The 15750-nt window shown below is 34.5% G+C and overlaps 1 protein-coding gene and 1 long non-coding RNA gene across 2 annotated transcripts in view; one reads left to right on the forward strand and one right to left on the reverse strand.

Annotated features, from left to right (window-relative positions):
- Window positions 1-15750, forward strand: part of GALNTL6 (polypeptide N-acetylgalactosaminyltransferase like 6) — a 1261291-nt gene that overhangs the window by 291098 nt on the left and 954443 nt on the right. The window lies entirely within an intron of this gene.
- On the reverse strand, window positions 7355-10011 carry LOC116565293. Its single transcript, XR_004275366.1, has 2 exons — window positions 7947-10011; window positions 7355-7812 (listed from the first exon to the last, which is right to left on the reverse strand). It is a non-coding gene; the product is annotated as an uncharacterized LOC116565293 (long non-coding RNA).

Genomic DNA, 15750 nt, shown 5'->3' on the forward strand with positions numbered 1-15750 from the left:
TTCCTTCCTTCCTTCCTTCCTTCCTTCCTTCCTTCCTTCCTTCCTTCCTCTTTCTTTCTTTCTATTTTTTCTTTCTCTGTCTCTCTCTCTCTCTGTATCTCTCTCTGTCTCTTCCTTTCTTAGATAGAGTCTTGCTCTGTTGCCCACGCTGAAGTACAATGGCGTGATTTTGGTTCACTGCAAACTCAGCTTCTCCGGCTCAAGCGATTCTCCTGCCTCAGGCTCCTGAGTAGCTGGGATTACAGTCACCCACCACCATGCCTGGGTAATTTTTGTATTTTTAGTAGAGTTGGGGTTTCACCATATTGTCCAAGCTGGCTTCAAACTCCTGGCCTCAGGTGATCCACTCGCCTTGGCCTCCCAAAGTGCTGTTTATGTGCAAGTAATATTTTCTAAGTAAAATCATCATATTCGTGAAGTATTTGCTATGGGGAAGGAATAAAAGGGAAGTAACTTGGAGAAATTAAAAAAAAAATCTGTGGTACAAATGAATAGCAGAAGCCTAGGTTTAAGGGAGGGAAGGAAATATGTTGCAAAACAGATTGAATTTGAGATGCCTTTCAGAAGTCCAAAAAGGAAAATCAAGTAGGCTATTAAAGCATGGAAGACATGATTGGGCACAAAATGAAATATGTGAGATGGCCATTGAGCCTGTGGTTATGGATGGTATTACCAAAGGAGAGAGCAAAGGGATACAATAGGGGCGAAGATTTGAGCTTAAATAACTATATAGAGGAGAATGTGCCTGCCAAGGAGAAAGACAATGAGCCTCGAAACTAACGGGAAGAAGAAAAGCAAGAAAGATTATACCAGAGAAGCCAGTGAAAAAAATGGCACAAGAACCAAAGACCAGTCATCATTGCTGAGTTTTGATAAAATGTTAAACAGGAGAATGCAGAAAACATTTGACTTTAATGGAGGTCACATATCATTTCAGCAAGAATCATGCCAGAGGAGTCATGAAGCTGAATGAACCTGGACTAGCTTGGGTTGAGGGTGGAATGAGAAATGAGAAAAAAGAGACAATTATGAGTATTGATGGTGCTTTAAAATGTTTCATCATAAGTGGGAGGATAGGAGTTGATTTTTTTTGCTGAGTTCTTTTTGAGACTCTTAACCTCTTCTCTTCACTATTTGTACTTCTTTTTTTTGGTGTTAAAAGTTAATGTTTGTAACTAAAATATTTCCCAAAAGCTTGATCCTTCTGGAATCTTCTTCATTTTAGATCACAGTAGTTTCATTTTTCCAAGTGCTAAGGACAAAAACCTTAATGTTTTCTTTAAATCACCTCTTAATCTCATGTCCCACACTTTGTGAGTAAACCTGTTGGCTCTGTCTTAAAAATATTTTCAGAATATGAGTATTTTTATCACCTCCACAGAAAACTATCTGGTTTAAGACTTTCTCTTACTTTATCTGAATAATTGTCACTGTACAATCACCCTAAGTTATATTTCTACTCTACTTTTGCTCCACTTCGTCAGTTCTCAAGAGATTAATCCTTTTTATACATATTATATCCTGTCATTTCCATGCACAAGACACTCCAATTAAACATGAGCTAGTGACATCCTAGCTCACTTAAACGGTAAAGCCTTTACAATGACATTCTAGATCCTCAAGAATTGCTGATTCAGCTCAAGATTCATTGTTCTCCTTGCTGTTTCTCAAACATAATATCATACTCCAAGAATATTCCTGGCCCAGGGCCCTTGCATTAACTGGATTTTCTATGAGAAACAGATTTCCCTTAGATATTTCCATAGTTCCCACTCTTATCTCTTTCTGCTCAAATGTTGTCTTATCAGTGACACCCTGCTACATAATATTACTTAATAATAGCAAACTTTAGTCCCTTCTCTCCAACCCCATGACATTCTTTATCCCTCTTCTCCTTTTTTTCCACCATGACACATATCATTTAATGTATCATAGATTTTATCTATTCGTTTGTTTTTTTATGTAGCGTCTCTCTCTTTTAGAGCATAAGCTACATCAGGGCAGAAATTACTGACTAATCTTACAACTGTTCTAGTTCTAATGACCAGAACAATACCTCATGTACTGTAGGTGCTCATTTACTATTTCATGAAAAACAAAGCTGTGGGGATGGACATACTCTGAAGAGGAATGCAGAGTGAGAGTGTGAAGCTATGTGTTAGAACCCATGGAACTGCATCATTTAAGCAGTGGCTGGAGAATAGGATTCAAAAAATGCCAGGAAGTATACACAAGGCGGAAGGAATACCTGCAGAGATGGATGTCATAGGAAACAAGAGAGGAAGTATGAAGGAGAATACAGAGTTGTTTTCTATGACAAAGGCTGTGAAAAATTAAGCAAAATGGAAACTGAATACAAACTGGGCAGTTTTTCTAATGAGAGGTGATTGATGGCATTGAAATTGACTGCTGATAAAGAAGATGGGTAAAATACATGTGAGATAACTAGGTTTGCAGTAGGTATGAGAAAATGAAGAAGTGAAGGTAGAAAAGATGAGAGTGCTGGTAAGAGGGAAATTTGTGGTGAAAGGAAGATTTTTAATTTTACAGTTTCTTTTTCCTCCTAGATAGGAACTGAATAATATAACTGGAACAAGAAAATGATGACTATATTATAACCAACTACTTGTTTTGCCATCAAACAAACCTATATTTTATAAAAAACCCTATAACAGCAAGTCAGCAAAGCAATTACAGTGCAGGATAAAACGTTACTATTTGTATAGTGCAATGGTGTGATCACAAACTGCTCTTGACTGAAGAGGGCTGCATCGTTTTAATTTTAGGTGAATTTATAATGAAAGGTTTTTTTGTTGTTTTTGTCTTTATTTTTTATTTTTGCAGTTTAGCCTAAGACATGTCTAGAAATGTCATTTGTTAAATGAGCCACTGAATGTATCAAATTTGGATCAGCCAATTTGGCCTCTCATATGTTGCATTTCTTCATCAACAACTCCTAATATTTCATTAGTGTAATGAGTCATATACAGGTGATGATTATCAGGTAAAATCTACATTTACTAAAATTATGAGCATAAGAAGAAGAATAAACATAACCAGGAAGCACTGTCATGACATATATGATGTTCTCTTGTAAAATTATTTACTGAAGTACCTCCTGAAAATTCAATCAGCAATTGGAAAATTCGTCATTTAAGTCTTAACAAGATATCAGGGAGAACTGAGTTTCTTAAAGATGAGAAGCGCTAGAGGGTGTCCCTAAAAAATGTTAAGGTATTTTTATTAGATAATTGTAATAAAAGATATTGTAAACCAAAAATAATATATACAAATAGTTATAGGAAAAATCTAACTATATAATTACCAGTGATAACAGCAAAGGTGATTAAGTAAAAATCATAGGAATACCTAATTTTAGTACATTTAGTTATTCAAAATACAGATATTTTGTTGAAGTCTCCTGAACACAAGACTGGAGAGACACATGTAAGAAAGGTATAAATTGGTGACGTTTTAAGGAAGGGAAAAAAATAAAGAGGCAACCTGATAACACTATAACATTCTGAAACAATGTAAATGGTTCGGAATCCATGTAAGAATCATACATTTCTATTACATAAACCACCATGCCCATAATATATATGTTTAATCACAATAAAAATAAAAAATATATATTATGTGCATGGTGGTTTATGCCTGTAATCCTAGAAGTTTGGGGGGCCAAGGTGGGAGGATCACTTTAGCCCAGGAGTTCAAGGCCAGCTTGGGCAACATGGCGAAATCCTGTCTCTAATATATATATATATATATATATTATTTTCATATGAAAATGAAAAAAACCTGAACAGAATTATATTTGCATGGTATTTCAATTTGCATGGCAAGAATATCTTAATTATATATTTAAATTATTTTAAAATATAAATGTATTTCAAAATCTAAATATATTTTGTAAATGTTTGTATAACATTAAATGTTCTAAATAACAAAGATATTGTCTTTTTATATAAAATTTAATTTCTTCCAGGAAATAGTCTAAAGCATCTTCTAAAGGCACATTCAGCTTCATAATTTTGTAGTCATAATTTTTATTTAATAACCTCTACCTGACGTCATACTCAAATATCTAGATTAGTGCTTTGCACTCTGTAATCCTTAATAAATACTTTTAGACCAATTTAATGGGTACTTTGCAAACACTGTAGCCTTTGTTCCCAAACTCAGATTATTATACCACCATAGAGAGTTTGTCTTTGTTTATATCAACCAAAATTCTATCAGTTCTAATTGAAAAAAAGCATTCATATCCTCTCGGCTGGCATTGTTTCCTGAAGTAACTGTCCTGAGGAATTTAGTAAGGTCAAATGGTAGAGATAATAATTTATTAACCTTTATGATTAGGTATACACATTAGCTATAATTAAACTGGAGAAAATTAACACTGTGATTTTTTAATGAGTACTATAATTATTCTTGAAGATCTATTTGCAATATGTTCATATTTCACATGTTAAGGGAAATATCCTGTCTGAAGCATTCGTTTTCTAGTTATTTCACTAAGACTAACTTCCTCTGTGATCAAAAATAACTACTTTTAAGAATGAAGTATCACTTACAGTGTCAATTATTTCTGTGCAAGCCATTTTATTGTGTGTGTGTGTGTCTATATTATATATTAAAGTCTACGTATATATATATACACACACACACGTAGACTTTAAACTTGGTTTTAAAGCAGCTTTAATTATTTTATTGTTATAAACTTTATTCCTAATACCATTCTAGCACCATGTATAATATACCTATGTCACTTTCCTATTTACTTAACAAAATTTTGACAGACATGTTATGGATATTTATTTAACTTAAAATAATATGCAGAAATTGTACTTCTTAAATATTGATATAATGAACATTCTTCATACGGAATATACCAGTATTGTTTGACATCCTGTCCGTAATGTAAGGTGTGCACATGAAAGTCCCTTTTCTGTCTCCTGCTACCCTGCAGTTCCACCATGTATTGGTGGGAAATGACAAGAGTATTCAAGGTTATTCATTGAAGTTATCAGCTGTAATGATAAAACCCTAGAAACAACCGAGATGGCTCTCTCAAAGGTGAAATAAACTGTGATACTTATACAAAATAGAACACTAAGCTTATTTTTAAAACAAGATACAAATGTATATGGTAATAATGTCCCATGCTTCATGATACATTGCTAAGTGAAAGAAAGCAAGGTGCAGTAAATTGTGTGCCATATGTCATCATTATGAGGAAAGTAAGCAAATATATATTATTGCCTTTTAAAATAATCAAATCTATATTATTGTGTTTTTTTAAAGAGCAAATACATTTTATTATCTCATGGAAAATGGCAATAATATATATTTGATTTTTTTACCAAAAAAAATCCATTTCCTGTGAAGATCACCCTCAAAACAGAACGAGTGATTACCTACAAATAATAGAAGAAGAAAAAAAACCAGTGGAAACAAAGTTGCCGGTGAGATTTTTTTTTGTTGTTGTAAATCTTTATGTATATATTCCAAACCATACAAATATTTTGACATCTGAAAATTAGTATAAGTCAGTAATGACCTAATTAGCCAGAGTTAAAACATCGTTAAATAATTTAACAATCAATCAAATACTTTCTATAAGGGTCCAACTGTAGGCTGATCCCAAAAGTTGGGAAGAAATAAAAGTTGCCTTACCAAACTATATGGATAATATTTACTGCAGAACAAAGTAGTTACTGGTTGTTCAGAAAGAGATATTAAATCCTAATATCCCGTCATTCTTCCCAAAGTATATGATTACAAATAAAATAAATTATGTTTTTATTTTCATGAATTTTTCAAAATCAACTCCATGATAATTTGCTATTTATTTTGAACAACAGTTTTCTTTTGCAGATCTTTACTTTTTCCTAAAGAATATTATTGCCATTATTTTAGCTTTATGCTTTCCTAATTACTCTAAGATTATTAACTGTATTTATCACATTTATTACATGTGTAGGGGTGAAGGGTCACTGAAACTGAATAGACAAAAAGCAAATTAACAGGAAAAGGCACACAAATTTATTTTCATGTGCATACCTTGGCGAAATCACAGAAAAATGATTATCCAATAACTCAATGAGGTACAGATGTGTATATAGACTTCTTTACAGAGGGAAGAAGAGTTAGGGGAGATGTGGCAGCTTGAGGGAGAGTAAATGCTTTTCACTGGGGAAATCAATGGATCTAATCCTCAGAAAATGGTTAATAAATTTTTTTTTGGAAATTAAATGGAACAGAGGGTCTGGTTTGGGACAAAATTTGGGCTTTAAATGTGGTGTTGAATTTTCAGTCACCTCCCCTGTAATATGAGTTTTCATCTTTTCTGGTTAATGAAATTTCAGAGAAGGCAGCTCTGTTTCTCTTTAGCATATCTGGTTTCTAGGAAAGTAAGAGAACTTCACAGAACAGATTAATCCTGTGCTCGAGAGAGACAGGGGATTGAAAGACAACAGCAGGGTAGCAGAGAGGCCAGAGAGACTTGGTGACTTTCTTTAGTTTAGCCATATTTCTGAGTGAAATAGCCTGGTTTCCTTCAGTCACCCGTTTAAAAACTTATTTTCAGAAAGTTCCACATATTAAAGTAGGGTTTGTAGTGATGGATAGAGAAGTCAGGGTAGTAATCAAGTGGTGAGAGACCTGCAAAGAAAGAACATAGATTAGAATGAGTACATAGAGAAGTCATCTAAGCACTTTTCTCCACACTCAATTAAGTCAGTTTTATTTCTGAGAATAGACCAGTCCAATTAAACAGTTGAGTCTCATCTTAGTAGATAGTGGTGCAGATGGGTTCTCAAAGCTAGGTCTCTATATAGGATTCAGGCAAACAAATCTTTAATAAGAGGCATTTCTATGGAAACAGAAAAAAAAGGCTAATGTCTGGAGTCGTCTATAAACTAGTTTTTCAAGAGTCTGGAGGGCAGTCAGATGCAAAGATTTTTTTATCTGAGCTGAAGCATCTTCAGTTGAAGAGGGGCAGACAGCAGCAATCTGATAGATTTTCTTAGCACAAAGTTTGTCCATACACAAGCGATCATGATGATTTCTATGGAACCTATTTATTAACTAGGTGACTAGTTTCAGTTTGCAAGGCTTTAGGAAAAAGACCATTTTAATTTTAGTGATTCCCAAGTCAGAGAGTGGGAGAAAAATTGAAAATGTTTGTTTGGAGAGTCATAGCCTAATATTGGAGGAAACTGAAGATTCAGGATTAAGTCCAGATAATTTAAAAGGAAAAAAAAAAAAAAAAAAAAAAAACCCTCAAAAGCAAAAGCAAATGAACCAGGCTGGAATTTAGTAACAAGTGCCTTATGGTTTCTTTTTTTTTCTAAAACAATTTTTCTTTCTCTGATTTCCCCATTTTCACCATAGATAAATTATTTGTAAGACAAATTTATTTGCAAAATGTCTCATCTTTGGCCTAATTATTTGCCTCCATCTTGCAAGAATGATAATTGTTTGTATAGAGTCTTTTTAAGCTTGCTTTGCTGTAACTTATCAGGAATTTCAGATTAGACTTCTGAAAGTCTCTCAAAGCTGGAAAGCCAAGCCAAGAATTTGACTTGCTCTCAGACTTTGTAATACCTTTATGAATTGGATGAATATCTCTCTTCTTGAGAATCCCCAAAATGTCCTCAGATTCCTGGGCCTGCCAGGAAGTGACATTCTTTATCCAACTCTAAGACAACCATGTGAATCATACATTTAAGGCATCATTCCAGTTTTTTCCGAGGAGATTTTTAGTGGCTCCATAAATTTAACTTCAATTTCTGACAGTCTGGTCATCTGTGATAATATGACATTCCAGTCAAAGCCTTGGTAAAATATCCAGTGTTTTCAATTATGTCCTGTTATAAAATAAAACAGATTCTCGTTAAACTTGTGCAAATAGCATATTTCCATGAACTAAGAATACTCACAGTTTCTGCCTCTGGAGGGATCAGGTTGAGTGAAAGGTCGGTGTTTTAACTTTGCTCACAAAAGCATATTTTACCAACTTGCTGTAAAGCTATAGATAGCGGAGGAGAGAGAGAGAGAGAGAGAGAGAGAGAGAGAGAGAGAGAGAAAAAGAAGTGGCAATGTTTTAATCAAAAAAGTCATAAATATCATTTCAGTCCTTTATCAGTTTAGTTCTATTTCATTAATTATTGTTTTGTTTGATATTGGGTTAGTGATTTTATGAGTCTAGGTTCTTAAAATTAGAGTTCTGGAAATTTTGACCCAGTCTAAAGACATAACTTCATAATTGTCAGAAACCTGTGTTTCTGTATTTGTTACATTTTTTTCTATCCTTACTGTGAATCTCCTTGAAGACAAAATACTTTAATATTTGCAAAAAACATTCAGAAAAAAAGAAAGCAACACAATAAAGCAATTAATTATGGACAAGTCCCAACATGGCCATGGTTATACACACAATTAAGAAGAAAAATTTGTTATTTTAGGTGTCTTACCACAAATTTATATAACAATTATGACTAATGACATATACCAAGACATATCACAATTTTAAGAATCTAACAAATTTGGAACACATATTAATAAACATGCATATAAACATAAAGAAGAGTAAACACCGTTTCTTATTTGACACTTCCTATATAATTTTATACATAAAATAAGTATGTTTCTTATCTCTGTTTCACATGCTTCCGTCTGGGTCATTCTAAAACTAGGTGATGTCAAAGAGATTTAATTTTGATTTCGAAATTTGATTTTGGGAAGACTTTCAAAACTCTCAAAGGTTCAGAGCATTTGATTCAAATAGAATCACAGGTCCCTATAAAATAATAGTCATTCATTTAGACAAAAAGCAAAAACGTTTACTGTTTAATAGAGTAGACTCAGTTTTTAAAATAATCAAAAGACCTAATAAAAACAGCATGAAACACACAGAATCTTTTTCTCCCCCACCTTTTTTTGAAGTTTACGAAACTTTTTACTGTCTTTTATAAAATTAAAATTTTGTCTAAAAGAGAAAATCAAATTTTAGTTTTATATCAGGTTTGACTACACACAGTAGGATTTTCAAAAACCTTTGTAGCATCTTAAATTTTTTAATTCTCTTTTTCCTCAACTGTTTATAATCATCTAATTTTATCTATACAATTTTGTAATTTTTTTTTATTTTGGAACAAATTTTAGATACCCTTTAACCTAGACAAAATTACTGTTATTTAACAAAAATACATCCTCATACCTTGTAACATTTTACTTTTCTCATACACAATGTATACAGAACTGTTTCTTATATATAGTTTTAATTATGTGGATCAGAGGTCTTCAAACCCTGGGCCACAGACTGGGACCCTGAATAGTCAGGATCCCGGCTGTGGAGCAGGAGGTGAGTTTCGTGCAAGGGAGCAAAGCTTCGTCTGTACTTACAGCCACTCCCGTCACTGGTGTTACCAACTGAACTCTGCCTCAGCTCCGCCTCCTGTCAGGTCAGCATCAGCATTAGGTTCTCACAGGAGCAGTGAAAACGATTGTGAATTGCGCATGCGAAGAATCTAGGTTGCACTCTCCTTGTGAGAAGATCATGCCTCCTCATCTATCAGCATCCACCCAGGGCAGTATATGGATCCTCTGGCATAGGAAACTTCAGGGCATTAAACTTCTTCTCAAAGTCATCCACCAAGCCTGCCTTGGCCACATTGGCCTTGTAGTAAGCCCAGTCAATAGATGGTGGATTCTCAGGTAAAGCAGCCAACCTGGTGGTGAGGATCTCATTGCAGGATTTCAGGGAATTAGCAATGGCCTTTTGGTTTGGGGGTATGATCTGGGCTTATACATAAATATTATCTTATACATAAATATTATCACATTATCTTCAGATGAGTCTGCCTAGTTGCAGGAAAACAAGCTCAGGGCTCTCCCTGATTCTGCATTATGATGAGTTTTATAATTATTTCGTTATATATTACAATGTAATAATAATAGAAATAAAGTACACAATAAATATAATGTACTTAAATATAATGTACTTGAATCATCAGAAGATCATCCCCCACTGCCCCGGTCTGTGGAAAAATTATCTTCCACAAAACTGGTACCTGGTACCAAAAAGGTTGGAGACTGCTAATATAGATTAGTAAAATTTTCATTCATAGTAGCCTTAATTTCTGGTGAAAACCTCAGAAGTAAATAATTTTAATTTTTAGGCTTTTTGTAAAACAATTTGTCAATGTGGAACAGTACACATTTACTAACAAGTCCAGATATTTTCTTCCTCTGAAATAAGCAAAAGGTATATAAACTGAAACTATATATAATAATGTTTTAGTATTTTAACTTCCTTGGGGTTCAATCAAATACTTTCTTATAAAGTCTTCTACTCTAGATTAATCTCAAAAATTGGTAAAAAATACAACTTATTAAAAGTGTGTGAATAATGTTCATCTCAGAACAAGGTAGTGATAACACTCCTAAAGAAAGGGATATATAATCAAACCTAGTTAACTATTCTGCCAAATAAGTTTCAGATGACAATCCAAATCAATTACATTTTTTGTTTTTATATATTCATAAATGTCTTTCAAAATTATGCTATTTATTTGCTACCCATTTTGAACGATGGTTTATTTGTATAGATCTTATTCAGTTTGTTTATTTCCTAAAGAATTTTATTGCCACTATTTTAGCTTATGCTTTCACTATTACACTACGATTATTAACCTCTTAATCATATTTATCACATTGAATCCACTTTTTTTCTTGAAGAGCTGCTTTCAAGAATCTCCCAACTTCCTGCTTAACTCTAGCTATTATTCCTTCTGTTTACTGTAACAATTTTCAGAGCTCTGCTCATTTAAAATTTTAATATTTTGCCCTCATACTTTAAAATTGGGGTGGGGGCTGTGTCAGGGAGGGTCCAAAAAGGAGAGGAAAATCACACCAGCTATTCAATAAAATAATGTCACAAATTGATGGTGCATTACTGAAAAGGCAAAAACAAACAAACAAACAAAAAAAAAGGGAGAGAGAGAGAGGTGGTGGAAGTAGCAATGTCAGTAAGGAGATATCATCTCTAGGGCTCTGAGGTAGCAAAGGATGCTCAACGGGCAGCTCAGGAACTCTGAGAAGAAGCCTCATAGAGCTAGTGCCAGACCTCAGGAACCTCCGAGAGGTCCAGCCTGTGAGTAAGGATGTGGATGAGAGGAGTAAAACTGGTTTTGGAAGTGGCGGAAAAATGCAAACGAAAAGCTATGCTATGGGGAGAACAAGCACCCTTAGGGATATGTAGCTAGGAACATTAATCAAACAGGAAAAAGCAATACCCTTTGTTATATATTTGTGTGTTTCTTTGTGTGTTTGCTTTTGGCAGGTGAGTCTCCCTCTAGCATCCTATATTGTGAGAGATTAACAAAGAAGCCAGGTGGCAAGGGAGGAATGTGATTTGCAAGTCCTTGTCCCAATATCATAAAGCACAGCATAGAATAATGGCTTTTGAAACAAGAAACTGTAGATTTCCTCAGAATTTTAAAGGGCTATTACAATCGCTCATGGTAAGAAATAATGCCAGTGAAATCTCATTTTCCCTATCTGGAATTATTTTTTTCTTTTCCTAAGTATTCTAAAATTTATAATAAAATGTAGAACAATTCTCATGTTATTTTGAAATTGAAAGTTTTTAGAATTTATGGATAATTTATTTTTTCCATTTTTCTTTTCTCTGTTCCCTTTTCTCTCATTTCTATTAGCTAAATATCATCCTTCCTGGATTGATGTGTTTTGTTTATTTTGCTGTCATATTTTCTGTTTCTCTGTGTGTGTGTGTGTGTGTGTGTGTGTGTGTGTGTGTGTGTGTGTGCCCGCGCACGCGCGTGCACGTGTCTGTGTATTTAAGAGACAAGGTCTTATTCTATTGCCCAGGCTGCAGTGCAAGGGCACAACTAGAGCTCACTGTAGCCTTGAACTCCTAGGACTAGTAATCCTCCCATCTCAGCCTCTCAAATAGATAGGGCTACCAGTGCACGCCCCCATGCCTGGCTAATTTTTTAAAGAGAGGGGTCTACTGTGCTGCCCAGGCTGATATCAAGATCCTGGCCTCAAGTCATAGCTCTATCTCAGCTTCCCAAAGTGTTAGAATGACAGGCGTGAACCACTGCTGGGCTGGGCCTCTGTTTCTTCTTGACAGGGTGCATATTCTGGATTTTCTTCAATTTAACCTTTAAATTGACTGCTGGGAATCAAATATTCTAGGACCCCCTCAGAATATTTGATTCCCATCCAATCACATAATTTTTCCTTGTTTTCTGATTGTTTGTATTCACTGACAGTCTCTAGTTTTTTTTTTTTTTTTAATTACTATTTGCTTGTTTTTGTTTATCTTATCATCTTTAATTTCTTTCAGGTGATGCTCAGTATTTTCACCTTTTGGTTGCTCCACAAATTATTACATTTTTCTTTTTGAATTTTTCTGTTTATTCACGTTAGACCATTTCTTTTTTATTCTTAATGCTCCTAAAATGTCTGGTGATCCTTATTTAGCCATTTATATTTTAAAATAAAGAACTAAGTCAATTAACATAAGTAACTGATATGAATATCCTGTTGTAATTTCACTTCATATCCTAATTATCTTCTTCCATAAAAGGATAACGCTCTGGGAAGCCATACACTTGTCTTTAGTATGTGTGTAGAAAGTAGGCTAGGACCTCTCCCACTAAATGCCAGTCTGTAGAGAATGATATTCTTGCATACCAACATCAACACTAAAAACCTCAGCTATTCCCAGGCAGATCATCATGCTTTTTTAGAAAAGCACCATCTGTTTTTTGTTCTGTATATATGCCAGGTTTCCAATCACTCTCAACAACTAAGTTTTGGAGAGCAGTATGTAGAAGAGTGGTCCCTACTGGGACATTTCTTTACAAGCATTTCTTCAGATAACCTTCCTGATTTTGGTCCAATAGGACTAAAAGACTGGTAGACTAAAAACTCATTTCTTTTCTTGTTTTGTAATCTCTGTTTGGAGTTGTTGGGAAGCAGTACTGGAAAAATCAGCTTTTATGTTCACTATAAACTTCTGGACTGGTTTTCAATGTAGACAAATATCCACAAAGTGTTATCTCTCAATATTCTCCTAGAGGCTTTTCAAATGTGAGAAATGCATTTCTAGACCTCACTCAGAATGCAATCAGAAATCCTTCCCCACTATGGCCTTGGCAACTGAGGATGGACAGAGATAACAGAGCTCTGCCCAATAAGAGGAAAACCCTGACATAGGCAATGTGATAGTCAGAGAAAATAATAGATAATGCTATGACAGTGAAGAAAATCACAGACAGTATGTTTATTGAGGGAGTTTGGTCAAAGATGGAGTCCAGGATACCGCACCTAAATATGCATTGCCAAAGGAAGACAGTAGAAGGAATATCAAGAAAGAACAAGATGGGGAAATAAAAAATAACAGGCTTCTCAAAAAAAAAAAAAATGCTGCTTCAAACACCAGAGAGATGAAAAAACATGCTATATATTCCCATTAGGTTGGTGAACTTTGAACTGACCAGTGATTTGCCTTAAAGTAAGTTCAGTAGGCAGTCTTATTGGGCAGAGTTCTGTTATCTCTCACCTTAGATCAAGACAGTTTTGTAAGTGATGATACCAACAGCCATTTAGTTTACGCCTAAAGAACCGAAGGTCCTGGGAATTTAACCATGTCAATGTAGGCTTTTTACATTATTAACTGCAAAAAGAGTGCCCTTTTCCAACAATGACCAGAAATAATTGGAGGAAGAAATTATGTGAGTTTCTGTCATTCTAGGGAGAAGGATTGCAAGGGCAATAGCACTAAGATAAAAGGATCCTTTGTGTTCCCAACTGTCTTTAAATTTACTTCTGGCTTTTCATCAAGCACTACATTTATCTAGTGGATATAAATATCAAATCATTTTTGAACAAAAAATGAATGTTCATTGCATGCTAAACATATCTAGGAATTAAAATCTCTTATTTATGGTTAACAGTTAAATTTGTTAGAACATGATGCTTAAATATGAGAAGTTTCAGGTTTGGATTTTTTATGAAACCATGATCATTTTCTGGTCGCCCTCTGCACTGTTGACATTGTCCTTATGATATGCCCTAATGATGATAACAAGAAGTCACTAAGAGTGTTGGTTTGCAACAATACTACTAGTGCAAATACTACTGCCACCACTGAAAGATGCAATTCATATTGTCAGCCATTCTCATTTTGACTCAGTAACGTTGCAGCCACACAAAGGAGATACAGTGCTAGCATACTCAACTTCAGAATCTGCACTACTTTTTCACCATCAATTATTAGGTATCAAAAGTAGTTGAGTGGTGGTTTATACCAGAACTAAAAATTACATTGGTTACTTGGCTTCTTATTATCATGTAGTTATGTTAATAAATTATTTCTTTCCGTTGATATATTCTATTTTATCCCAAACATTGTTATTGATTTGATAAGAATCTATGTGCAAGGTGTTTCATGTGGTAGCTAATACATAGCTGGCCCTTAATGATTATAAAATTATTATGGGTCCAAGCTCCAGTGAGCAGAGATTTCTGCCTGTTTTATTTCCTGTTAACTCAGTTTCAATTGCATAGTAGATGCTCAATACATAATTGAGTGATTGAATACACAAATGAAAAATAATAGCTAATATTTGAAGACACAGACATAAAACATACAAATATAGAATAGTTCAGATTACCATTTTTAAATAGTGAATAATTTTAAAAAGAAAAATATAATTATTATGCCAAAAGGAAATGGTAAAGCTGTATAAAAAATTCTATTAAGCAAAAATAATTATTAGCGATAATTAATTGAGTGTTTATCATGTTCCAGGCATAGTGTAATGTGATTTACATAACTGAACCCCTCACAATTATATTCCAGGCTGGCATTATTATCTCAGTTTTACAAATGAGAAAATACACTGAAAAGGTTAAACTTTGTACAGAAAGGAAATGAGTTTTTTGATGTCCAGGTCATTCCTAAGTGCAATAACTGGGTGTTTTCTTCTGTATTAACCCTTCTCAATGACTCAAAGACTCCACTCTGTTTTTCTGGGAACTTTTGAGTCCTAGCTCATAGTGTATGAAAGTAGGAAGGTGGAAATTCAGGGCAGTTAGAAGGGATTAATTAAAATCTCAGTGCACAAATGTACACCCGTAAGTTAGACCACCAAAACAAGATGACCAGGCAGCTTTTGCTAAAAACAGCCAATTCAGCACCTCAGTAAAAGATATTGATAGGCTCATTGGAAAAGGAGGAGTTGGTTTTCAGATTGTAACTTGTCTTCCTGAATGAATGTTCTGCAGTCTCTGTTGACCTCATGAATTCCTCAGACTGGCACTTGTTTCTCTTTTCTCCATACTCTTCCCAATTCCCTGAAGATGCTGCCTTTTCCTTTCTTTTTTTTCCCATATATATATATATATATATATGTGTGTGTGTGTGTGTGTGTGTGTGTGTGTGTATTTCATTGTGTTTTAGGTATTGGGGTACATGTGAAGAACATGCAAGATTGTTGCATAGGTACATACATGGCAATGTGATTTGCTACCTTCCTCCCCATCACCTATATCTGGCATTTCTCCCCTTGCTATCTCTCCCCAACTGCCCACCCCCCACTGTCCCTCCTCTAGTTCCCCCCAACAGACCCCAGTTTGTGATACTCCCCTCCCTGTGTCCATGTGTTCTCACAGTTCAACACCCGCGTATGAGTGAGAACATGCAGTGTT

Source organism: Sapajus apella, unplaced genomic scaffold, assembly GCF_009761245.1.
Source record: "Sapajus apella isolate SASKATOON/1434 unplaced genomic scaffold, GSC_monkey_1.0 scaffold39, whole genome shotgun sequence".
Taxonomy (NCBI): Eukaryota; Metazoa; Chordata; class Mammalia; order Primates; family Cebidae; genus Sapajus; species Sapajus apella.